The sequence below is a fragment of the Rhinoderma darwinii genome (genome assembly GCF_050947455.1).
Source record: "Rhinoderma darwinii isolate aRhiDar2 chromosome 2 unlocalized genomic scaffold, aRhiDar2.hap1 SUPER_2_unloc_30, whole genome shotgun sequence".
In the NCBI taxonomy this organism is placed as follows: Eukaryota; Metazoa; Chordata; class Amphibia; order Anura; family Rhinodermatidae; genus Rhinoderma; species Rhinoderma darwinii.
The window spans coordinates 117,569-136,679 of NW_027461697.1; the positions used below are offsets into that span (position 1 = coordinate 117,569).

Below are 19,111 nucleotides of genomic sequence, written 5' to 3' on the forward strand. Positions count from 1 at the left end.
AAAATCTAAACGACATAATAAAAAGTCAACCGCACCACGGATTCCCAGACAGTCTCCCACACTACTACTAGCGAGGCCTTAAGCTGTGTAACTTCTGCGATCTGACGAGAGCAGGCACATTCAGCTTAGAATGGCCATTGACATTAAATGCTTTAATCCATAGTCCTTTTTAATCGATTGTGAAACAAAATCTAAACGACATAATAAAAAGTCAACTGCACCACTGATTCCCAGACAGTCTCCCACACTGGTACTAGCGAGGCCTTAAGCTGTGTAACTTCTGCGATCTAACGAGAGCAGGCACATTCAGCTTAGAATGGCCATTGACTTTAAATGCTTTAATCCATAGTCCTTTTTAATCGATTGTGAAACAAAATCTAAACGACATAATAAAAAGTCAACCGCACCACGGATTCCCAGACAGTCTCCCACACTGGTACTAGCGAGGCCTTAAGCTGTGTAACTTCTGCGATCTGACGAGAGCAGGCACATTCAGCTTAGAACGGCCATTGACATTAAAGGTTTTAATCCATAGTCCTTTTTAATCGATTGTGAAACAAAATCTAAACGACATAATAAAAAGTCAACCGCACCACGGATTCCCAGACAGTCTCCAACACTGGTACTAGCGAGGCCTTAAGCTGTGTAACTTCTGCGATCTGACAGGAGCAGGCACATTCAGCTTAGAATGGCCATTGACGTTAAATGCTTTAATACATAGTCCTATTTAATCTATTGTGAAACAAAATCTAAACGACATAATAAGAAGTCAACCGCACCACGGATTCCCAGACAGTCTCCCACACTGGTACTAGCGAGGCCTTAAGCTGTGTAACTTCTGCGATCTGACGAGAGCAGGTACAATCAGCTTTGAATGGCCATTGACATTAAAAGCCTTAATCCATAGTCCTATTTAATCTATTGTGAAACAAAATCTAAACGACATAATAAAAAGTCAACCTCACCACGGATTCCCAGACAGTCTCCCACACTGGTACTAGCGAGGCCCTAAGCTGTGTAACTTCTGCGATCTGACGAGAGCAGGCACATTCAGCTTAGAATGGCCATTGACATTAAATGCTTTAATCCATAGTCCTTTTTAATCGATTGTGAAACAAAATCTAAACGACATAATAAAAAGTCAACCGCATCACGGATTCCCAGACAGTCTCCCACACTGGTACTAGCGAGGCCTTAAGCTGTGTAACTTCTGCGTTCTGATGAGAGCAGGCACATTCACCTTAGAATGGCCATTGACATTAAATGCTTTAATCCATAGTCCTATTTAATCTATTGTGAAACAAAATCTAAACGACATAATAAAAAGTCAACAGCACCACGGATTCCCAGACAGTCTCCCACACTGGTACTAGCGAGGCCTTAAGCTGTGTAACTTCTGCGATCAGACGAGAGCAGGGACATTCAGCTGAGAATGGCCATTGACATTAAATGCTTTAATCCATAGTCCTTTTTAATCGATTGTGAAACAAATTCTAAACGACATAATAAAAATTCATCCGCACCACGGATTCCCAGATAGTCTCCCACAATGGTACTAGCGAGGCCTTAAGCTGTGTAACTTCTGCGATCTGACGAGAGCAGGCACATTCAGCTTAGAATGGCCATTGACATTAAATGCTTTAATCCATAGTCCTTTTTAATCGATTGTGAAACAAAATCTAAACGACATAATAAAAAGTCAACTGCACCACGGATTCCCAGACAGTCTCCCACACTGGTACTAGCGAGGCCTTAAGCTGTGTAACTTCTGCGATCTGACGAGAGCAGGAACATTCAGCTTAGAATGGCCATTGACATTAAATGCTTTAATCCATAGTCCTTTTTAATCGATTGTGAAACAAAATCTAAACGACATAATAAAAAGTCAACCGCACCACGGATTCCCAGGCAGTCTCCCACACTGGTACTAGCGAGGTCTTAAGCTGTGTAACTTCTGCGATCTGACGAGAGAAGGGACATTCAGCTTAGAATGGCCATTGACATTAAATGCTTTAATCCATAGTCCTTTTTAATCGATTGTGAAACAAAATCTAAACGACATAATAAAAATTCAACCGCACCACGGATTCCCAGACAGTCTCCCACACTGGTACTAGCGAGGCCTTAAGCTGTGTAACTTCTGCGATCTGACGAGTGCAGGCACATTCAGCTTAGAATGGCCATTGACGTTAATTGCTTTAATCCATAGTTCTATTAAATCTATTGTGAAACAAAATGTAAACGACATAATAAAAACTCAACCGCACCACGGATTCCCAGACAGTCTCCCACACTGGTACTAGCGAGGCCTTAAGCTGTGTAACTTCTGCGATCTGACGAGAGCAGGCACATTCAGCTTAGAATGGCCATTGACATTAAATGCTTTAATCCATAGTCCTTTTTAATCGATTGTGAAACAAAATCTAAACGACATAATAAAAAGTCAACTGCACCACGGATTCCCAGACAGTCTCCCACACTGGTACTAGCGAGGCCTTAAGCTGTGTAACTTCTGCGATCTGACGAGAGCAGGCACATTCAGCTTAGAACGGCCATTGACATTAAAGGTTTTAATCCATAGTCCTTTTTAATCGATTGTGAAACAAAATCTAAACGACATAATAAAAAGTCAACCGCACCACGGATTCCCAGCCAGTCTCCAACACTGGTACTAGCGAGGCCTTAAGCTGTGTAACTTCTGCGATCTGACAGGAGCAGGCACATTCAGCTTAGAATGGCCATTGACGTTAAATGCTTTAATACATAGTTCTATTTAATCTATTGTGAAACAAAATCTAAACGACATAATAAGAAGTCAACCGCACCACGGATTCCCAGACAGTCTCCCACACTGGTACTAGCGAGGCCTTAAGCTGTGTAAGTTCTGCAATCTGACGAGAGCAGGCACATTCAGCTTAGAATTGCCATTGACGTTAAATGCTTTAATCCATAGTCCTTTTTAATCAATTGTGAAACAAAATCTAAACGACATAATAAAAAGGCAACCACACCACTGATTCCCAGACAGTCTCCCACACTGGTACTAGCGAGGCCTTAAGCTGTGTAACTTCTGCGATCTGACGAGAGCAGGCACATTCAGCTTAGAATGGCCATTGACATTAAATGCTTTAATCCATAGTTCTTTTTAGTCGATTGTGAAACAAAATCTAAACGACATAATAAAAAGTCAACCGCACCACGGATTCCCAGACAGTCTCCAACACTGGTACTAGCGAGGCCTTAAGCTGTGTAACTTCTGCGATCTGACAGGAGCAGGCACATTCAGCTTAGAATGGCCATTGACGTTAAATGCTTTAATACATAGTCCTATTTAATCTATTGTGAAACAAAATCTAAACGACATAATAAGAAGTCAACCGCACCACGGATTCCCAGACAGCCTCCCACACTGGTACTAGCGAAGACTTAAGCTGTGTAACTTCTGCGATCTGACGAGAGCAGGGACATTCAGCTTAGAATGGCCATTGACATTAAATGCTTTAATCCATAGTCCTTTTTAATCGATTGTGAAACAAAATCTAAACGACATAATAAAAATTAAACCGCACCACGGATTCCCAGACAGTCTACCACACTGGTACTAGCGAGGCCTTAAGCAGTGTAACTTCTGCGTTCTGACGAGAGCAGGCACATTCAGCTTAGAATGGCCATTGACGTTAAATGCTTTAATCCATAGTCCTATTTAATCTATTGTGAAACAAAATCTAAACGACATAATAAAAAGTCAACCGCACCACGGATTCCCAGACAGTCTAGCACACTGGTACTAGCGAGGCCTTAAGCTGTGTAACTTCTGCGATCTGACGAGAGCAGGCATATTCAGCTTAGAATGGCCATTGACAATAAATGCTTTAATCCAAAGTCCTTTTTAATCTATTGTGAAACAAAATCTAAACGACATAATAAAAAGTCAACCGCACCACGGATTCACAGACAGTCTCCCACACTGGTACTAGCGAGGCCTTAAGCTGTGTAACTTCTGCGATCTGACGAGAGCAGGGACATTCAGCTTAGAATGGCCATTGACATTAAATGCTTTAATCCATAGTCCTTTTTAATCGATTGTGAAACAAAATCTAAACGACATAATAAAAATTCAACCACACCACGGATTCCCAGACAGTCTCCCACACTGGTACTAGCGAGGCCTTAAGCTGTGTAACTTCTGCGTTCTGACGAGAGCAGGCACATTCAGCTTAGAATGGCCATTGACGTTAAATGCTTTAATCCATAGTCCTATTTAATCTATTGTGAAACAAAATCGAAACAACATAATAAAAAGGCAACCGCACCATGGATTCCCAGACAGTCTCCCACACTGGTACTAGCGAGGCCTTAAGCTGTGTAACTTCTGCGATCTGACGAGAGCAGGCACATTCAGCTTTTAATTGCCATTGACATTAAATGCTTTAATCCATAGTCCTTTTTTATCGATTGTGAAACAAAATCTAAACGACATAATAAAAATTCAACCGCACCACGGATTCCCAGACAGTCTCCCACACTGGTACTAGCGAGGCCTTAAGCTGTGTAACTTCTGCGATCTGACGAGAGCAGGTACATTCAGCTTAGAATAGCCATTGACATTAAATGCTTTAATCCATAGTCCTATTTAATCTATTGTGAAACATAATCTAAACGACATAATAAAAAGTCAACCGCACCACGGATTCCCAGACAGTCTCCCACACTAGTACTAGCGAGGCGTTAAGCTGTGTAAGTTCTGCGATCTAACGAGAACAGGCACATTCAGCTTAGAATGGCCATTGACATTAAATGCTTTAATCCATAGTCCTTTTTAATCGATTGTGAAACAAAATCTAAACATAATAAAAAGTCAACTGGACAACGGATTCCCAGACAGTCTCCCACACTGGTACTAGCGAGGCCTTAAGCTGTGTAACTTCTGCGATCTGACGAGAGCAGGCACATTCAGCTTAGAATGGCCATTGACATTAAAAGCTTTAATCCATAGTCCTATTTAATCTATTGTGAAACAAAATCTAAACAACATAATAAAAAGTCAACCGCACCACGGATTCCCAGACAGCCTCCCACACTGGTACTAGCGAGGCCTTAAGCTGTGTAACTTCTGCGTTCTGACGAGAGCAGGGACATTCAGCTTAGAATGGCCATTGACATTAAATGCTTTAATCCATAGTCCTTTTTAATCGATTGTGAAACAAAATCTAAACGACATAATAAAAACTCAACGGCACCACGGATTCCCAGACAGTCTCCCACACTGGTACTAGCGAGGCCTTAAGCTGTGTAACTTCTGCGATCTGACGAGAGCAGACACATTCAGCTTAGAATGGCCATTGATGTTAAATGCTTTAATCCATAGTCCTATTTAATCTATTGTGAAACAAAATCTAAACGACATAATAAAAATTCAACCGCACCATGGATTCCCAGACAGTCTCCCACACTGGTACTAGCGAGGCGTTAAGCTGTGTAACTTCTGCGATCTGACGAGAGCAGGGACATTCAGCTTAGAATGGCCATTGACATTAAATGCTTTAATCAATAGTCCTTTTTAATCGATAGTGAAACAAAATCTAAACGACATAATGAAAACTCAACCGCACCACGGATTCCCAGACAGTCTCCCACACTGGTACTAGCGAGGCCTTAAGCTGTGTAACTTCTGCGTTCTGACGAGAGCAGGCACATTCAGCTTAGAATGGCCATTGACGTTAAATGCTTTAATCCATAGTCCTATTTAATCTATTGTGAAACAAAATCTAAACGACATAATAAAAAGTTAACCGCACCACGGATTCCCAGACAGTCCCCCACACTGGTACGAGCGAGGCCTTAAGCTGTGTAACTTCTGTGATCTGACGAGAGCAGGCACATTCAGCTTAGAATGGCCATTGACATTAAATGCTTTAATCCATAGTCCTTTTTAATCGATTGTGAAACAAAATCTAAACGACATAATAAAAAGGCAACCGCACCACGGATTCCCAGACAGTCTCCCACCCTGGTACTAGCGAGGCCTTAAGCTGTGTAACTTCTGCTATCTGACGAGAGCAGGCACATTCAGCTTAGAACGGCCATTGACGTTAAATGCTTTAATCCATAGTCCTATTTAATCTATTGTGAAACAAAATCTAAACGACATAATAAAAAGTCAACCGCACCACAGACTCCCAGACAGTCTCCCACACTGGTACTAGCGAGGCGTTAAGCTGTGTAACTTCTGCGATCTAACGAGAGCAGGCACATTCAGCTTAGAATGGCCATTGACATTAAATGCTTTAATCCATAGTCCTTTTTAATCGATTGTGAAACAAAATCTAAACGACATAATAAAAAGTCAACCGCACCACGGATTCCCAGACAGTCTCCCACACTGGTACTAGCGAGGCGTTAAGCTGTGTAACTTCTGCGATCTGACGAGAGCAGGCACATTCAGCTTAGAATGGCCATTGACGTTAAATGCTTTAATCCATAGTCCTATTTAATCTATTGTGAAACAAAATCTAAACGACATAATAAAAATTCAACCGCACCACGGATTCCCAGACAGTCTCCCACACTGGTACTTGCGAGGCATTAAGCTGTGTAACTTCTGCGTTCTGACGAGAACAGGCACATTCAGCTTAGAATGTCCATTGACGTTAAATGCTTTAATCCATAGTCCTTTTTAATCGATTGTGAAACAAAATCTAAACGACATAATAAAAAGTCAACTGCACCACGGATTCCCAGACAGTCTCCCACACTGGTACTAGCGAGGCCTTAAGCTGTGTAACTTCTGCGATCTGACGAGAGCAGGCACATTCAGCTTAGAATGGCCATTGACATTAAATGCTTTAATCCATAGTCCTTTTTAATCGATTGTGAAACAAAATCTAAACGACATAATAAAAAGTCAACCGCACCACGGATTCCCAGAGAGTCTCCCACACTGGTACTAGCGAGGTCTTAAGCTGTGTAACTTCTGCGATCTGACGAGAGAAGGGACATTCAGCTTAGAATGGCCATTGACATTAAATGCTTTAATCCATAGTCCTTTTTAATCGATTGTGAAACAAAATCTAAACGACATAATAAAAATTCAACCGCACCACGGATTCCCAGACAGTCTCCCACACTGGTACTAGCGAGGCCTTAAGCTGTGTAACTTCTGCGATCTGACGAGAGCAGGCCCATTCAGCATAGAATGGCCATTGACGTTAAATGCTTTAATCCATAGTCCTATTAAATCTATTGTGAAAAAAAATCTAAACGACATAATAAAAAGTCAACCGCACCACGGATTCCCAGAGAGTCTCCCACACTGGTACTAGCGAGGTCTTAAGCTGTGTAACTTCTGCGATCTGACGAGAGCAGGCACATTCAGCTTAGAATGGCCATTGATATTAAATGTTTTAATCCATAGTCCTTTTTAATCGATTGTGAAACAAAATCTAAACGACATAATAAAAAGTCAACCGCACCACGGATTCCCAGACATTCTCCCACACTACTACTAGCGAGGCCTTAAGCTGTGTAACTTCTGCGATCTGACGAGAGCAGGGACATTCAGCTTAGAATGGCCATTGACATTAAATGCTTTAATCCATAGTCCTTTTTAATCGATTGTGAAACAAAATCTAAACGACATAATAAAAATTCAACTGCACCACGGATTCCCAGACAGTCTCCCACACTGGTACTAGCGAGGCCTTAAGCTGTGTAACTTCTGCGTTCTGACGAGAGCAGGCACATTCAGCTTAGAATGGCCATTGACGTTAAATGTTTTAATCCATAGTCCTATTTAATCTATTGTGAAACAAAATCTAAACGACATAATAAAAAGTCAACCGCACCACGGATTCCCAGACAGTCTCCCACACTGGTACTAGCGAGGCCTTAAGCTGTGTAACTTCTGCGATCTGACGAGAGCAGGCACATTCAGCTTAGAATGGCCATTGACATTAAATGCTTTAATCCATAGTCCTTTTTAATCGATTGTGAAACAAAATCTAAACGACATCATAAAAAGTCAACCGCACCACGGATTCCCAGACAGTCTCCCACACTGGTACTAGCGAGGCCTTAAGCTGTGTAACTTCTGCGATCTGACGAGAGAAGGCACATTCAGCTTAGAATGGCCATTGACATTAAATGCTTTAATCCATAGTCCTTTTTAATCGATTGTGAAACAAAATCTAAACGACATAATATAAATTCAACCGCACCACGGATTCCCAGACAGTCTCCCACACTGGTACTAGCGAGGCCTTAAGCTGTGTAACTTCTGCGATCTGACGAGAGCAGGCACATTCAGCTTAGAATGGCCATTGACATTAAATGCTTTAATCCATAGTCCTTTTTAATCGATTGTGAAACAAAATCTAAACGACATCATAAAAAGTCAACCGCACCACGGATTCCCAGACAGTCTCCCACACTGGTACTAGCAAGGCGTTAAGCTGTGTAACTTCTGCGATCTAACGAGAGCAGGCACATTCAGCTTAGAATGGCCATTGACATTAAATGTGTTAATCCATAGTCCTTTTTAATCGATTGTGAAACAAAATCTAAACGACATAATAAAAAGTCAACCTCACCACGGATTCCCAGACAGTCTCCCACACTGGTACTAGCGAGGCCCTAAGCTGTGTAACTTCTGCGATCTGACGAGAGCAGGTACAATCAGCTTTGAATGGCCATTGACATTAAAAGCCTTAATCCATAGTCCTATTTAATCTATTGTGAAACAAAATCTAAACGACATAATAAAAAGTCAACCTCACCACGGATTCCCAGACAGTCTCCCACACTGGTACTAGCGAGGCCCTAAGCTGTGTAACTTCTGCGATCTGACGAGAGCAGGCACATTCAGCTTAGAATGGCCATTGACATTAAATGCTTTAATCCATAGTCCTTTTTAATCGATTGTGAAACAAAATCTAAACGACATAATAAAAAGTCAACCGCATCACGGATTCCCAGACAGTCTCCCACACAGGTACTAGCGAGGCCTTAAGCTGTGTAACTTCTGCGTTCTGATGAGAGCAGGCACATTCACCTTAGAATGGCCATTGACGTTAAATGCTTTAATCCATAGTCCTATTTAATCTATTGTGAAACAAAATCTAAACGACATAATAAAAAGTCAACCGCACCACGGATTCCCAGACAGTCTCCCACACTGGTACTAGCGAGGCCTTAAGCTGTGTAACTTCTGCGATCTGATGAGAGCAGGCACATTGAGCTTAGAATGGCCATTGACATTAAATGATTTAATCCATAGTCCTTTTTAATCGATTGTGAAACAAAATCTAAACGACATAATAAAAAGTCAACCGCACCACGGATTCCCAGACAGTCTCCCACACTGGTACTAGTGAGGCCTTAAGCTGTGTAACTTCTGCGATCTGACGAGAGCAGGCACATTCAGCTTAGAATGGCCATTGACATTAAATGCTTTAATCCATAGTCCTTTTTAATCGATTGTGAAACAAATTCTAAACGACATAATAAAAATTCATCCGCACCACGGATTCCCAGATAGTCTCCCACAATGGTACTAGCGAGGCCTTAAGCTGTGTAACTTCTGCGATCTGACGAGAGCAGGCACATTCAGCTTAGAATGGCCATTGACATTAAATGCTTTAATCCATAGTCCTTTTTAATCGATTGTGAAACAAAATCTAAACGACATAATAAAAAGTCAACTGCACCACGGATTCCCAGACAGTCTCCCACACTGGTACTAGCGAGGCCTTAAGCTGGGTAACTTCTGCGATCTGACGAGAGCAGGAACATTCAGCTTAGAATGGCCATTGACATTAAATGCTTTAATCCATAGTCCTTTTTAATCGATTGTGAAACAAAATCTAAACGACATAATAAAAAGTCAACCGCACCACGGATTCCCAGACAGTCTCCCACACTGGTACTAGCGAGGCCTTAAGCTGTGTAACTTCTGCGATCTGACGAGAGAAGGGACATTCAGCTTAGAATGGCCATTGACATTAAATGCTTTAATCCATAGTCCTTTTTAATCGATTGTGAAACAAAATCTAAACGACATAATAAAAACTCAACCGCACCACGGATTCCCAGACAGTCTCCCACACTGGTACTAGCGAGGCCTTAAGCTGTGTAACTTCTGCGATCTGACGAGTGCAGGCACATTCAGCTTAGAATGGCCATTGACGTTAATTGCTTTAATCCATAGTCCTATTAAATCTATTGTGAAACAAAATGTAAACGACATAATAAAAACTCAACCGCACCACGGATTCCCAGACAGTCTCCCACACTGGTACTAGCGAGGCCTTAAGCTGTGTAACTTCTGCGATCTGACGAGAGCAGGCACATTCAGCTTAGAATGGCCATTGACATTAAATGCTTTAATCCATAGTCCTTTTTAATCGATTGTGAAACAAAATCTAAACGACATAATAAAAAGTCAACCGCACCACGGATTCCCAGACAGTCTCCCACACTACTACTAGCGAGGCCTTAAGCTGTGCAACTTCTGCGATCTGACGAGAGCAGGCACATTCAGCTTAGAATTGCCATTGACGTTAAAAACTTTAATCCATAGTCCTTTTTAATCAATTGTGAAACAAAATCTAAACGACATAATAAAAAGTCAACCGCACCACTGATTCCCAGACAGTCTCCCACACTGGTACTAGCGAGGCCTTAAGCTGTGTAACTTCTGCGATCTAACGAGAGCAGGCACATTCAGCTTAGAATGGCCATTGACATTAAATGCTTTAATCCATAGTCCTTTTTAATCGATTGTGAAACAAAATCTAAACGACATAATAAAAAGTCAACCGCACCACGGATTCCCAGACAGTCTCCCACACTGGTACTAGCGAGGCCTTAAGCTGTGTAACTTCTGCGATCTGACGAGAGCAGGCACATTCAGCTTAGAACGGCCATTGACATTAAAGGTTTTAATCCATAGTCCTTTTTAATCGATTGTGAAACAAAATCTAAACGACATAATAAAAAGTCAACCGCACCACGGATTCCCAGACAGTCTCCAACACTGGTACTAGCGAGGCCTTAAGCTGTGTAACTTCTGCGATCTGACAGGAGCAGGCACATTCAGCTTAGAATGGCCATTGACGTTAAATGCTTTAATACATAGTCCTATTTAATCTATTGTGAAACAAAATCTAAACGACATAATAAGAAGTCAACCGCACCACGGATTCCCAGACAGTCTCCCACACTGGTACTAGCGAGGCCTTAAGCTGTGTAACTTCTGCAATCTGACGAGAGCAGGTACAATCAGCTTTGAATGGCCATTGACATTAAAAGCCTTAATCCATAGTCCTATTTAATCTATTGTGAAACAAAATCTAAACGACATAATAAAAAGTCAACCTCACCACGGATTCCCAGACAGTCTCCCACACTGGTACTAGCGAGGCCCTAAGCTGTGTAACTTCTGCGATCTGACGAGAGCAGGCACATTCAGCTTAGAATGGCCATTGACATTAAATGCTTTAATCCATAGTCCTTTTTAATCGATTGTGAAACAAAATCTAAACGACATAATAAAAAGTCAACCGCATCACGGATTCCCAGACAGTCTCCCACACTGGTACTAGCGAGGCCTTAAGCTGTGTAACTTCTGCGTTCTGATGAGAGCAGGAACATTCACCTTAGAATGGCCATTGACGTTAAATGCTTTAATCCATAGTCCTATTTAATCTATTGTGAAACAAAATCTAAACGACATAATAAAAAGTCAACAGCACCACGGATTCCCAGACAGTCTCCCACACTGGTACTAGCGAGGCCTTAAGCTGTGTAACTTCTGCGATCTGATGAGAGCAGGCACATTGAGCTTAGAATGGCCATTGACATTAAATGATTTAATCCATAGTCCTTTTTAATCGATTGTGAAACAAAATCTAAACGACATAATAAAAAGTCAACCGCACCACGGATTCCCAGACAGTCTCCCACACTGGTACTAGTGAGGCCTTAAGCTGTGTAACTTCTGCGATCTGACGAGAGCAGGCACATTCAGCTTAGAATGGCCATTGACATTAAATGCTTTAATCCATAGTCCTTTTTAATCGATTGTGAAACAAATTCTAAACGACATAATAAAAATTCATCCGCACCACGGATTCCCAGATAGTCTCCCACAATGGTACTAGCGAGGCCTTAAGCTGTGTAACTTCTGCGATCTGACGAGAGCAGGCACATTCAGCTTAGAATGGCCATTGACATTAAATGCTTTAATCCATAGTCCTTTTTAATCGATTGTGAAACAAAATCTAAACGACATAATAAAAAGTCAACTGCACCACGGATTCCCAGACAGTCTCCCACACTGGTACTAGCGAGGCCTTAAGCTGTGTAACTTCTGCGATCTGACGAGAGCAGGAACATTCAGCTTAGAATGGCCATTGACATTAAATGCTTTAATCCATAGTCCTTTTTAATCGATTGTGAAACAAAATCTAAACGACATAATAAAAAGTCAACCGCACCACGGATTCCCAGACAGTCTCCCACACTGGTACTAGCGAGTCGTTAAGCTGTGTAATTTCTGCGATTTAACGAGAGCAGGCACATTCAGCTTAGAATGGCCATTGACATTAAATGCTTTAATCCATAGTCCTTTTTAATCGATTGTGAAACAAAATCTAAACGACATAATAAAAAGTCAACCGCACCACGGATTCCCAGTCTCCCACACTGGTACTAGCGAGTCGTTAAGCTGTGTAACTTCTGCGATTTAACGAGAGCAGGCACATTCAGCTTAGAATGGCCATTGATATTAAATGCTTTAATCCATAGTCCTTTTTAATCGATTGTGAAACAAAATCTAAACGACATAATAAAAAGTCAACCGCACCACGGATTCCCAGACAGTCTCCCACACTGGTACTAGCGAGGCCTTAAGCTGTGTAACTTCTGCGATCTAACGAAAGCAGGCACATTCAGCTTAGAATGGCCATTGACATTAAAAGCCTTAATCCATAGTCCTATTTAATCTATTGTGAAAAAAAATCTAAACAACATAATAAAAAGTCAACCGCACCACGGATTCCCAGACAGTCTCCCACACTGGTACTAGCGAGGCCTTAAGCTGTGTAACTTCTGCGATCTGACGAGAGCATGCACATTCAGCTTAGAATGGCCATTGACATTAAATGCTTTAATCCATAGTCCTTTTTAATCGATTGTGAAACAAAATCTAAACGACATAATAAAAAGTCAACCGCACCACGGATTCCCAGACAGTCTCCCACACTGGTACTAGCGAGGCGTTAAGCTGTGTAACTTCTGCGATCTAACGAGAGCAGGCACATTCAGCGTAGAATGGCCATTGACATTAAATGCTTTAATCCATAGTCCTTTTTAATCCATTGTGAAACAAAATCTAAACGACATAATAAAAAGTCAACCGCACCACGGATTCCCAGACAGTCTCCCACACTGGTACTAGCGAGGCCTTAAGCTGTGTAACTTCTGCGATCTGACGAGAGCAGGCACATTCAGCTTAGAATGGCCATTGACATTAAATGCTTTAATCCATAGTCCTTTTTAATCGATTGTGAAACAAAATCTAAACGACATAATAAAAAGTCAACCGCACCACGGATTCCCAGACAGTCTCCCACACTGGTACTAGCGAGGCCTTAAGCTGTGTAACTTCTGCGATCTGACGAGAGCATGGACATTCAGCTTAGAATGGCCATTGACATTAAATGCCTTAATCCATAGTCCTATTTAATCTATTGTGAAACAAAATATAAACAACATAATAAAAAGTCAACCGCACCACGGACAGTCTCCCACACTGGTACTAGCGAGGCCTTAAGCTGTGTAACTTCTGCGATCTAACGAGAGCAGGCACATTCAGCGTAGAATGGCCATTGACATTAAATGCTTTAATCCATAGTCCTTTTTAATCGATTGTGAAACAAAATCTAAACGACATAATAAAAAGTCAACCGCACCACGGATTCCCAGACAGTCTCCCACACTGGTACTAGCGAGGCCTTAAGCTGTGTAACTTCTGCAATCTGACGAGAGCAGGCACATTCAGCTTAGAATGGCCATTGACATTAAATGCTTTAATCCATAGTCCTTTTTAATCGATTGTGAAACAAAATCTAAACGACATAATAAAAAGCCAACCGCGCCACGGATTCCCAGACAGTCTCCCACACGGGTACTAGCGAGGCCTTAAGCTGTGTAACTTCTGCGATCTGACGAGAGCAGGCACATTCAGCTTAGAATGGCCATTGACATTAAATGCTTTAATCCATAGTCCTTTTTAATCGATTGTGAAACAAAATCTAAACGACATAATAAAAAGTCAACCGCACCACGGATTCCCAGACAGTCTCCCACACTGGTACTAGCGAGGTTTTAAGCTGTGTAACTTCTGCGATCTGACGAGAGCAGGGACATTCAGCTTAGAATGGCCATTGACATTAAATGCTTTAATCCATAGTCCTTTTTAATCGATTGTGAAACAAAATCTAAACGACATAATTAAAATTCAACCGCACCACGGATTCCCAGACAGTCTCACACACTGGTACTAGCGAGGCCTTAAGCTGTGTAACTTCTGCAATCTGACGAGAGCAGGCACTTTCAGCTTAGAATGGCCATTGACATTAAATGCTTTAATCCATAGTCCTTTTTAATCGATTGTGAAACAAAATCTAAACGACATAATAAAAAGACAACCGCACCACGGATTCCCAGACAGTCTCCCACACTGGTACTAGCGAGGCCTTAAGCTGTGTAACTTCTGCGATCTGACGAGAGCAGGCACTTTCAGCTTAGAATGGCCATTGACGTTAAATGTTTTAATCCATAGTCCTATTTAATCTATTGTGAAACAAAATCTAAACAACATAATAAAAAGTCAACCGCTCCACGGATTCCCAGACAGTCTCCCACACTGGTACTAGCGAGGCGTTAAGCCGTGTAACTTCTGCGATCTAACGAGAGCAGGCACAATCAGCTTAGAATAGCCATTGACATTAAATGCTTTAATCCATAGTCCTTTTTAATCGATTGTGAAACAAAATCTAAACGACATAATAAAAAGTCAACCGCACCACGGATTCCCAGACAGTCTCCCACACTGGTACTAGCGAGGCCTTAAGCTGTGTAACTTCTGCGATCTGACGAGAGCAGGGACATTCAGCTTAGAATTGCCATTGACATTAAATGCTTTAATCCATAGTCCTTTTTAATCGATTGTGAAACAAAATCTAAACGACATAATAAAAATTCAACAGCACCACGGATTCCCAGACAGTCTCCCACACTTGTACTAGCGAGGCCTTAAGCTGTGTAACTTCTGCGTTCTGACGAGAGCAGGCACATTCAGCTTAGAATGGCCATTGACGTTAAATGATTTAATCCATAGTCCTATTTAATCTATTGTGAAACAAAATCTAAACGACATAATAAAAAGTCAACCGCACCACGGATTCCCAGACAGTCTCCCACACTGGTACTAGCGAGGCGTTAAGCTGTGTAACTTCTGCGATCTAACGAGAGCAGGCACATTCAGCTTAGAATGGCCATTGACATTAAATGCTTTAATCCATAGTCCTTTTTAATCGATTGTGAAACAAAATCTAAACGACATAATAAAAAGTCAACCGCACCACGGATTCCCAGACAGTCTCCCACACTGGTACTAGCGAGGCCTTAAGCTGTGTAACTTCTGCGATCTGACGAGAGCAGGCACATTCAGCTTAGAATGGCCATTGACATTAAATGCTTTAATCCATAGTCCTTTTTAATCGATTGTGAAACAAAATCTAAACGACATAATAAAAAGTCAACCGCACCACGGATTCCCAGACAGTCTCCCACACTGGTACTAGCGAGGCCTTAAGCTGTGTAACTTCTGCGATCTGACGAGAGCATGGACATTCAGCTTAGAATGGCCATTGACATTAAATGCCTTAATCCATAGTCCTATTTAATCTATTGTGAAACAAAATCTAAACAAAATAATAAAAAGTCAACCGCACCACGGACAGTCTCCCACACTGGTACTAGCGAGGTCTTAAGCTGTGTAACTTCTGCGATCTGACGAGAGCAGGGACATTCTGCTTAGAATGGCCATTGACGTTAAATGCTTTAATCCATAGTCCTATTTAATCTATTGTGAAACAAAATCTAAACGACATAATAAAAAGGCAACCGCACCACGGATTCCCAGACAGTCTCCCACACTGGTACTAGCGAGGCCTTAAGCTGTGTAACTTCTGCGATCTGACGAGAGCAGGCACATTCAGCTTAGAATGGCCATTGACATTAAATGCTTTAATCCATAGTCCTTTTTAATCGATTGTGAAACAAAATCTAAACGACATAATAAAAAGTCAACCGCACCACGGATTCCCAGACAGTCTCCCACACTGGTACTAGCGAGGCCTTAAGCTGTGTAACTTCTGCGATCTGACGAGAGCAGGCACATTCAGCTTAGAATGGCCATTGACATTAAATGCTTTAATCCATAGTCCTTTTTAATCGATTGTGAAACAAAATCTAAACGACATAATAAAAAGTCAACCGCACCACGGATTCCCAGACAGTCTCCCACACTGGTACTAGCGAGGCGTTAAGCTGTGTAACTTCTGCGATCTAACGAGAGCAGGTACATTCAGCTTAGAATGGCCATTGACGTTAAATGCTTTAATCCATAGTCCTTTTTAATCGATTGTGAAACAAAATCTATACGACATAATAAAAAGTCAACCGCACCACGGATTCCCAGACAGTCTCCCACACTGGTACTAGCGAGGCCTTAAGCTGTGTAACTTCTGCGATCTGACGAGAGCATGGACATTCAGCTTAGAATGGCCATTGACATTAAATGCCTTAATCCATAGTCCTATTTAATCTATTGTGAAACAAAATCTAAACAACATAATAAAAAGTCAACCGCACCACGGACAGTCTCCCACACTGGTACTAGCGAGGCCTTAAGCTGTGTAACTTCTGCGATCTGACGAGAGCAGGGACATTCTGCTTAGAATGGCCATTGACGTTAAATGCTTTAATCCATAGTCCTATTTAATCTATTGTGAAACAAAATCTAAACGACATAATAAAAAGGCAACCGCACCACGGACTCCCAGACAGTCTCCCACACTGGTACTAGCGAGGCCTTAAGCTGTGTAACTTCTGCGATCTGACGAGAGCAGGCACATTCAGCTTAGAATGGCCATTGACATTAAATGCTTTAATCCATAGTCCTTTTTAATCGATTGTGAAACAAAATCTAAACGACATAATAAAAAGTCAACCGCACCACGGATTCCCAGACAGTCTCCCACACTGGTACTAGCGAGGTTTTAAGCTGTGTAACTTCTGCGATCTGACGAGAGCAGGGACATTCAGCTTAGAATGGCCATTGACATTAAATGCTTTAATCCATAGTCCTTTTTAATCGATTGTGAAACAAAATCTAAACAACATAATTAAAATTCAACCCCACCACGGATTCCCAGACAGTCTCCCACACTGGTACTAGCGAGGCCTTAAGCTGTGTAACTTCTGCGATCTGACGAGAGCAGGCACATTCAGCTTAGAATGGCCATTGACATTAAATGCTTTAATCCATAGTCCTTTTTAATCGATTGTGAAACAAAATCTAAACGACATAATAAAAAGTCAACCGCACCACGGATTCCCAGACAGTCTCCCACACTGGTACTAGCGAGGCGTTAAGCTGTGTAACTTCTGCGATCTAACGAGAGCAGGCACATTCAGCGTAGAATGGCCATTGACATTAAATGCTTTAATCCATAGTCCTTTTTAATCCATTGTGAAACAAAATCTAAACGACATAATAAAAAGTCAACCGCACCACGGATTCCCAGACAGTCTCCCACACTGGTACTAGCGAGGCCTTAAGCTGTGTAACTTCTGCGATCTGACGAGAGCAGGCACATTCAGCTTAGAATGGCCATTGACATTAAATGCTTTAATCCATAGTCCTTTTTAATCGATTGTGAAACAAAATCTAAACGACATAATAAAAAGTCAACCGCACCACGGATTCCCAGACAGTCTCCCACACTGGTACTAGCGAGGCCTTAAGCTGTGTAACTTCTGCGATCTGACGAGAGCATGGACATTCAGCTTAGAATGGCCATTGACATTAAATGCCTTAATCCATAGTCCTATTTAATCTATTGTGAAACAAAATATAAACAACATAATAAAAAGTCAACCGCACCACAGACAGTCTCCCACACTGGTACTAGCGAGGCCTTAAGCTGTGTAACTTCTGCGATCTAACGAGAGCAGGCACATTCAGCGTAGAATGGCCATTGACATTAAATGCTTTAATCCATAGTCCTTTTTAATCGATTGTGAAACAAAATCTAAACGACATAATAAAAAGTCAACCGCACCACGGATTCCCAGACAGTCTCCCACACTGGTACTAGCGAGGCCTTAAGCTGTGTAACTTCTGCAATCTGACGAGAGCAGGCACATTCAGCTTAGAATGGCCATTGACATTAAATGCTTTAATCCATAGTCCTTTTTAATCGATTGTGAAACAAAATCTAAACGACATAATAAAAAGCCAACCGCGCCACGGATTCCCAGACAGTCTCCCACACGGGTACTAGCGAGGCCTTAAGCTGTGTAACTTCTGCGATCTGACGAGAGCAGGCACATTCAGCTTAGAATGGCCATTGACATTAAATGCTTTAATCCATAGTCCTTTTTAATCGATTGTGAAACAAAATCTAAACGACATAATAAAAAGTCAACCGCACCACGGATTCCCAGACAGTCTCCCACACTGGTACTAGCGAGGTTTTAAGCTGTGTAACTTCTGCGATCTGACGAGAGCAGGGACATTCAGCTTAGAATGGCCATTGACATTAAATGCTTTAATCCATAGTCCTTTTTAATCGATTGTGAAACAAAATCTAAACGACATAATTAAAATTCAACCGCACCACGGATTCCCAGACAGTCTCACACACTGGTACTAGCGAGGCCTTAAGCTGTGTAACTTCTGCGATCTGACGAGAGAAGGCACTTTCAGCTTAGAATGGCCATTGACATTAAATGCTTTAATCCATAGTCCTTTTTAATCGAT

General features: G+C 41.8%; 87 pseudogenes; all 87 read right to left on the bottom strand.

Annotated features, from left to right (window-relative positions):
• Positions 1-23: 23 nt before the first annotated feature.
• LOC142676658 (5S ribosomal RNA) lies at positions 24-142 on the bottom strand (annotated as a pseudogene).
• A 67-nt stretch (positions 143-209) lies between these two features.
• On the bottom strand, positions 210-328 carry LOC142676780 (5S ribosomal RNA; annotated as a pseudogene).
• A 67-nt stretch (positions 329-395) lies between these two features.
• LOC142676686 (5S ribosomal RNA) lies at positions 396-514 on the bottom strand (annotated as a pseudogene).
• Positions 515-581: 67 nt separating this feature from the next.
• Positions 582-700, bottom strand: LOC142676827 (5S ribosomal RNA; annotated as a pseudogene).
• Positions 701-767: 67 nt separating this feature from the next.
• LOC142676771 (5S ribosomal RNA) lies at positions 768-886 on the bottom strand (annotated as a pseudogene).
• A 67-nt stretch (positions 887-953) lies between these two features.
• Positions 954-1,072, bottom strand: LOC142676925 (5S ribosomal RNA; annotated as a pseudogene).
• Positions 1,073-1,139: 67 nt separating this feature from the next.
• On the bottom strand, positions 1,140-1,258 carry LOC142676995 (5S ribosomal RNA; annotated as a pseudogene).
• Positions 1,259-1,325: 67 nt separating this feature from the next.
• Positions 1,326-1,444, bottom strand: LOC142676589 (5S ribosomal RNA; annotated as a pseudogene).
• A 67-nt stretch (positions 1,445-1,511) lies between these two features.
• LOC142676382 (5S ribosomal RNA) lies at positions 1,512-1,630 on the bottom strand (annotated as a pseudogene).
• Positions 1,631-1,697: 67 nt separating this feature from the next.
• LOC142676467 (5S ribosomal RNA) lies at positions 1,698-1,816 on the bottom strand (annotated as a pseudogene).
• A 67-nt stretch (positions 1,817-1,883) lies between these two features.
• Positions 1,884-2,002, bottom strand: LOC142676414 (5S ribosomal RNA; annotated as a pseudogene).
• A 67-nt stretch (positions 2,003-2,069) lies between these two features.
• Positions 2,070-2,188, bottom strand: LOC142676982 (5S ribosomal RNA; annotated as a pseudogene).
• A 67-nt stretch (positions 2,189-2,255) lies between these two features.
• Positions 2,256-2,374, bottom strand: LOC142676778 (5S ribosomal RNA; annotated as a pseudogene).
• A 67-nt stretch (positions 2,375-2,441) lies between these two features.
• Positions 2,442-2,560, bottom strand: LOC142676701 (5S ribosomal RNA; annotated as a pseudogene).
• A 67-nt stretch (positions 2,561-2,627) lies between these two features.
• LOC142676948 (5S ribosomal RNA) lies at positions 2,628-2,746 on the bottom strand (annotated as a pseudogene).
• Positions 2,747-2,813: 67 nt separating this feature from the next.
• LOC142676424 (5S ribosomal RNA) lies at positions 2,814-2,932 on the bottom strand (annotated as a pseudogene).
• Positions 2,933-2,999: 67 nt separating this feature from the next.
• Positions 3,000-3,118, bottom strand: LOC142677034 (5S ribosomal RNA; annotated as a pseudogene).
• Positions 3,119-3,185: 67 nt separating this feature from the next.
• Positions 3,186-3,304, bottom strand: LOC142676829 (5S ribosomal RNA; annotated as a pseudogene).
• Positions 3,305-3,371: 67 nt separating this feature from the next.
• On the bottom strand, positions 3,372-3,490 carry LOC142676461 (5S ribosomal RNA; annotated as a pseudogene).
• A 253-nt stretch (positions 3,491-3,743) lies between these two features.
• Positions 3,744-3,862, bottom strand: LOC142676447 (5S ribosomal RNA; annotated as a pseudogene).
• A 67-nt stretch (positions 3,863-3,929) lies between these two features.
• On the bottom strand, positions 3,930-4,048 carry LOC142676838 (5S ribosomal RNA; annotated as a pseudogene).
• A 67-nt stretch (positions 4,049-4,115) lies between these two features.
• LOC142676826 (5S ribosomal RNA) lies at positions 4,116-4,234 on the bottom strand (annotated as a pseudogene).
• Positions 4,235-4,487: 253 nt separating this feature from the next.
• LOC142676734 (5S ribosomal RNA) lies at positions 4,488-4,606 on the bottom strand (annotated as a pseudogene).
• A 250-nt stretch (positions 4,607-4,856) lies between these two features.
• LOC142676486 (5S ribosomal RNA) lies at positions 4,857-4,975 on the bottom strand (annotated as a pseudogene).
• Positions 4,976-5,042: 67 nt separating this feature from the next.
• Positions 5,043-5,161, bottom strand: LOC142676667 (5S ribosomal RNA; annotated as a pseudogene).
• Positions 5,162-5,228: 67 nt separating this feature from the next.
• LOC142676632 (5S ribosomal RNA) lies at positions 5,229-5,347 on the bottom strand (annotated as a pseudogene).
• A 253-nt stretch (positions 5,348-5,600) lies between these two features.
• On the bottom strand, positions 5,601-5,719 carry LOC142676670 (5S ribosomal RNA; annotated as a pseudogene).
• A 67-nt stretch (positions 5,720-5,786) lies between these two features.
• LOC142676518 (5S ribosomal RNA) lies at positions 5,787-5,905 on the bottom strand (annotated as a pseudogene).
• Positions 5,906-5,972: 67 nt separating this feature from the next.
• On the bottom strand, positions 5,973-6,091 carry LOC142677012 (5S ribosomal RNA; annotated as a pseudogene).
• A 67-nt stretch (positions 6,092-6,158) lies between these two features.
• LOC142676506 (5S ribosomal RNA) lies at positions 6,159-6,277 on the bottom strand (annotated as a pseudogene).
• Positions 6,278-6,344: 67 nt separating this feature from the next.
• LOC142676964 (5S ribosomal RNA) lies at positions 6,345-6,463 on the bottom strand (annotated as a pseudogene).
• Positions 6,464-6,716: 253 nt separating this feature from the next.
• Positions 6,717-6,835, bottom strand: LOC142676393 (5S ribosomal RNA; annotated as a pseudogene).
• A 67-nt stretch (positions 6,836-6,902) lies between these two features.
• LOC142676480 (5S ribosomal RNA) lies at positions 6,903-7,021 on the bottom strand (annotated as a pseudogene).
• A 67-nt stretch (positions 7,022-7,088) lies between these two features.
• On the bottom strand, positions 7,089-7,207 carry LOC142676460 (5S ribosomal RNA; annotated as a pseudogene).
• Positions 7,208-7,274: 67 nt separating this feature from the next.
• Positions 7,275-7,393, bottom strand: LOC142676882 (5S ribosomal RNA; annotated as a pseudogene).
• Positions 7,394-7,460: 67 nt separating this feature from the next.
• Positions 7,461-7,579, bottom strand: LOC142676444 (5S ribosomal RNA; annotated as a pseudogene).
• Positions 7,580-7,646: 67 nt separating this feature from the next.
• LOC142676649 (5S ribosomal RNA) lies at positions 7,647-7,765 on the bottom strand (annotated as a pseudogene).
• Positions 7,766-7,832: 67 nt separating this feature from the next.
• LOC142676772 (5S ribosomal RNA) lies at positions 7,833-7,951 on the bottom strand (annotated as a pseudogene).
• A 67-nt stretch (positions 7,952-8,018) lies between these two features.
• Positions 8,019-8,137, bottom strand: LOC142676985 (5S ribosomal RNA; annotated as a pseudogene).
• A 67-nt stretch (positions 8,138-8,204) lies between these two features.
• LOC142676743 (5S ribosomal RNA) lies at positions 8,205-8,323 on the bottom strand (annotated as a pseudogene).
• Positions 8,324-8,390: 67 nt separating this feature from the next.
• On the bottom strand, positions 8,391-8,509 carry LOC142676427 (5S ribosomal RNA; annotated as a pseudogene).
• A 67-nt stretch (positions 8,510-8,576) lies between these two features.
• On the bottom strand, positions 8,577-8,695 carry LOC142676376 (5S ribosomal RNA; annotated as a pseudogene).
• Positions 8,696-8,762: 67 nt separating this feature from the next.
• On the bottom strand, positions 8,763-8,881 carry LOC142676926 (5S ribosomal RNA; annotated as a pseudogene).
• Positions 8,882-8,948: 67 nt separating this feature from the next.
• On the bottom strand, positions 8,949-9,067 carry LOC142677035 (5S ribosomal RNA; annotated as a pseudogene).
• Positions 9,068-9,134: 67 nt separating this feature from the next.
• On the bottom strand, positions 9,135-9,253 carry LOC142676672 (5S ribosomal RNA; annotated as a pseudogene).
• Positions 9,254-9,320: 67 nt separating this feature from the next.
• Positions 9,321-9,439, bottom strand: LOC142676547 (5S ribosomal RNA; annotated as a pseudogene).
• A 67-nt stretch (positions 9,440-9,506) lies between these two features.
• LOC142676383 (5S ribosomal RNA) lies at positions 9,507-9,625 on the bottom strand (annotated as a pseudogene).
• Positions 9,626-9,692: 67 nt separating this feature from the next.
• LOC142676623 (5S ribosomal RNA) lies at positions 9,693-9,811 on the bottom strand (annotated as a pseudogene).
• Positions 9,812-9,878: 67 nt separating this feature from the next.
• LOC142676351 (5S ribosomal RNA) lies at positions 9,879-9,997 on the bottom strand (annotated as a pseudogene).
• Positions 9,998-10,064: 67 nt separating this feature from the next.
• Positions 10,065-10,183, bottom strand: LOC142677003 (5S ribosomal RNA; annotated as a pseudogene).
• A 67-nt stretch (positions 10,184-10,250) lies between these two features.
• LOC142676779 (5S ribosomal RNA) lies at positions 10,251-10,369 on the bottom strand (annotated as a pseudogene).
• Positions 10,370-10,436: 67 nt separating this feature from the next.
• Positions 10,437-10,555, bottom strand: LOC142676450 (5S ribosomal RNA; annotated as a pseudogene).
• Positions 10,556-10,622: 67 nt separating this feature from the next.
• Positions 10,623-10,741, bottom strand: LOC142676769 (5S ribosomal RNA; annotated as a pseudogene).
• A 67-nt stretch (positions 10,742-10,808) lies between these two features.
• On the bottom strand, positions 10,809-10,927 carry LOC142676688 (5S ribosomal RNA; annotated as a pseudogene).
• Positions 10,928-10,994: 67 nt separating this feature from the next.
• Positions 10,995-11,113, bottom strand: LOC142676830 (5S ribosomal RNA; annotated as a pseudogene).
• A 67-nt stretch (positions 11,114-11,180) lies between these two features.
• On the bottom strand, positions 11,181-11,299 carry LOC142677031 (5S ribosomal RNA; annotated as a pseudogene).
• A 67-nt stretch (positions 11,300-11,366) lies between these two features.
• Positions 11,367-11,485, bottom strand: LOC142676929 (5S ribosomal RNA; annotated as a pseudogene).
• Positions 11,486-11,552: 67 nt separating this feature from the next.
• On the bottom strand, positions 11,553-11,671 carry LOC142677000 (5S ribosomal RNA; annotated as a pseudogene).
• Positions 11,672-11,738: 67 nt separating this feature from the next.
• Positions 11,739-11,857, bottom strand: LOC142676534 (5S ribosomal RNA; annotated as a pseudogene).
• A 67-nt stretch (positions 11,858-11,924) lies between these two features.
• LOC142676548 (5S ribosomal RNA) lies at positions 11,925-12,043 on the bottom strand (annotated as a pseudogene).
• Positions 12,044-12,110: 67 nt separating this feature from the next.
• LOC142676384 (5S ribosomal RNA) lies at positions 12,111-12,229 on the bottom strand (annotated as a pseudogene).
• A 67-nt stretch (positions 12,230-12,296) lies between these two features.
• LOC142676479 (5S ribosomal RNA) lies at positions 12,297-12,415 on the bottom strand (annotated as a pseudogene).
• Positions 12,416-12,850: 435 nt separating this feature from the next.
• On the bottom strand, positions 12,851-12,969 carry LOC142676776 (5S ribosomal RNA; annotated as a pseudogene).
• A 67-nt stretch (positions 12,970-13,036) lies between these two features.
• On the bottom strand, positions 13,037-13,155 carry LOC142676814 (5S ribosomal RNA; annotated as a pseudogene).
• Positions 13,156-13,408: 253 nt separating this feature from the next.
• LOC142676785 (5S ribosomal RNA) lies at positions 13,409-13,527 on the bottom strand (annotated as a pseudogene).
• A 67-nt stretch (positions 13,528-13,594) lies between these two features.
• Positions 13,595-13,713, bottom strand: LOC142676915 (5S ribosomal RNA; annotated as a pseudogene).
• A 245-nt stretch (positions 13,714-13,958) lies between these two features.
• On the bottom strand, positions 13,959-14,077 carry LOC142676736 (5S ribosomal RNA; annotated as a pseudogene).
• Positions 14,078-14,144: 67 nt separating this feature from the next.
• Positions 14,145-14,263, bottom strand: LOC142676873 (5S ribosomal RNA; annotated as a pseudogene).
• Positions 14,264-14,330: 67 nt separating this feature from the next.
• Positions 14,331-14,449, bottom strand: LOC142676372 (5S ribosomal RNA; annotated as a pseudogene).
• A 253-nt stretch (positions 14,450-14,702) lies between these two features.
• LOC142676557 (5S ribosomal RNA) lies at positions 14,703-14,821 on the bottom strand (annotated as a pseudogene).
• Positions 14,822-15,074: 253 nt separating this feature from the next.
• LOC142676726 (5S ribosomal RNA) lies at positions 15,075-15,193 on the bottom strand (annotated as a pseudogene).
• A 67-nt stretch (positions 15,194-15,260) lies between these two features.
• On the bottom strand, positions 15,261-15,379 carry LOC142676595 (5S ribosomal RNA; annotated as a pseudogene).
• A 67-nt stretch (positions 15,380-15,446) lies between these two features.
• On the bottom strand, positions 15,447-15,565 carry LOC142677028 (5S ribosomal RNA; annotated as a pseudogene).
• Positions 15,566-15,632: 67 nt separating this feature from the next.
• On the bottom strand, positions 15,633-15,751 carry LOC142676797 (5S ribosomal RNA; annotated as a pseudogene).
• A 67-nt stretch (positions 15,752-15,818) lies between these two features.
• LOC142676917 (5S ribosomal RNA) lies at positions 15,819-15,937 on the bottom strand (annotated as a pseudogene).
• A 245-nt stretch (positions 15,938-16,182) lies between these two features.
• LOC142676651 (5S ribosomal RNA) lies at positions 16,183-16,301 on the bottom strand (annotated as a pseudogene).
• Positions 16,302-16,368: 67 nt separating this feature from the next.
• Positions 16,369-16,487, bottom strand: LOC142676809 (5S ribosomal RNA; annotated as a pseudogene).
• A 67-nt stretch (positions 16,488-16,554) lies between these two features.
• Positions 16,555-16,673, bottom strand: LOC142676912 (5S ribosomal RNA; annotated as a pseudogene).
• Positions 16,674-16,740: 67 nt separating this feature from the next.
• LOC142676918 (5S ribosomal RNA) lies at positions 16,741-16,859 on the bottom strand (annotated as a pseudogene).
• A 245-nt stretch (positions 16,860-17,104) lies between these two features.
• Positions 17,105-17,223, bottom strand: LOC142676788 (5S ribosomal RNA; annotated as a pseudogene).
• A 67-nt stretch (positions 17,224-17,290) lies between these two features.
• Positions 17,291-17,409, bottom strand: LOC142676373 (5S ribosomal RNA; annotated as a pseudogene).
• A 67-nt stretch (positions 17,410-17,476) lies between these two features.
• Positions 17,477-17,595, bottom strand: LOC142676385 (5S ribosomal RNA; annotated as a pseudogene).
• Positions 17,596-17,848: 253 nt separating this feature from the next.
• LOC142676821 (5S ribosomal RNA) lies at positions 17,849-17,967 on the bottom strand (annotated as a pseudogene).
• A 67-nt stretch (positions 17,968-18,034) lies between these two features.
• On the bottom strand, positions 18,035-18,153 carry LOC142676920 (5S ribosomal RNA; annotated as a pseudogene).
• A 245-nt stretch (positions 18,154-18,398) lies between these two features.
• On the bottom strand, positions 18,399-18,517 carry LOC142676737 (5S ribosomal RNA; annotated as a pseudogene).
• A 67-nt stretch (positions 18,518-18,584) lies between these two features.
• Positions 18,585-18,703, bottom strand: LOC142676874 (5S ribosomal RNA; annotated as a pseudogene).
• Positions 18,704-18,770: 67 nt separating this feature from the next.
• LOC142676374 (5S ribosomal RNA) lies at positions 18,771-18,889 on the bottom strand (annotated as a pseudogene).
• Positions 18,890-19,111: the final 222 nt, after the last annotated feature.